Source organism: Cherax quadricarinatus, chromosome 32 (genome assembly GCF_038502225.1).
Source record: "Cherax quadricarinatus isolate ZL_2023a chromosome 32, ASM3850222v1, whole genome shotgun sequence".
NCBI classification, from domain to species: domain Eukaryota; kingdom Metazoa; phylum Arthropoda; class Malacostraca; order Decapoda; family Parastacidae; genus Cherax; species Cherax quadricarinatus.
Window position 1 is genome coordinate 3,902,420 of NC_091323.1, and position 1,312 is coordinate 3,903,731.

Consider the following 1,312-nt stretch of genomic DNA (forward strand, 5'->3'; position numbering starts at 1 on the left):
AACGTATTCAGATATTTGGGAGTGGACGTGTCAGCAGATGGGTCTATGAAAGATGAGGTGAATCATAGAATTGATGAGGGGAAAAAGAGTGAGTGGTGCACTTAGGAGTCTGTGGAGACAAAGAACTTTGTCCTTGGAGGCAAAGAGGGGAATGTATGAGAGTATAGTTTTACCAACGCTCTTATATGGGTGTGAAGCATGGGTGATGAATGTTTCAGCGAGGAGAAGGCTGGAGGCAGTGGAGATGTCATGTCTGAGGGCAATGTGTGGTGTGAATATAATGCAGAGAATTCGTAGTTTGGAAGTTAGGAGGAGGTGCGGGATTACCAAAACTGTTGTCCACAGGGCTGAGGAAGGGTTGTTGAGGTGGTTCGGACATGTAGAGAGAATGGAGCGAAACAGAATGACTTCAAGAGTGTATCAGTCTGTAGTGGAAGGAAGGCGGGGTAGGGGTCGGCCTAGGAAAGGTTGGAGGGAGGGGGTAAAGGAGGTTTTGTGTGCAAGGGACTTGGACTTCCAGCAGGCATGCATGAGCGTGTTTGATAGGAGTGAATGGAGACAAATGGTTTTTAATACTTGACGTGCTGTTGGAGTGTGAGCAAAGTAACATTTATGAAGGGATTCAGGGAAACCGGCAGGCCGGACTTGAGTCCTGGAGATGGGAAGTACAGTGCCTGCACTCTGAAGGAGGGGTGTTAATGTTGCAGTTTAAAAACTGTAGTGTAAAGCACCCTTCTGGCAAGACAGTGATGGAGTGAATGATGGTGAAAGCTTTTCTTTTTCGGGCCACCCTGCCTTGGTGGGAATCGGCCAGTGTGATAATAAAAATATATATATATATATATATATATATATATATATATATATATATATATATATATATATATATATATATATATATATAAGGGCATTATTACTAACACAGGTAATAAAAGGCCTGCGAGACCTTGCGGTAATGGGAATTGGATCACACAGACTACGCAGATTATAATGTATATTTTACCTTCACCCTCTATATATAGATATATATATACTATGTACAATATATATAGATAAAATGTGTACACCACGGTGACAGATGGCAAAGCAGAAGCCAGAGTACACTGTACTCAACCAGCAGGTAGGCAAGTCTGCCAATGCTTACCGCAAGTGAACCATGGTGCTTCAGCTTTGGTGGGCTTGCCTGTGATTGGTTAATGAACCAAGGTACTGATTTAACGACAGGTGCCCTAGTGATCCTTAAACCCTTGGCACCCGGTTCACTGGTTCGGAGGTAGCCTACATGGGAGTGTGACATACGCCGAATAATTTG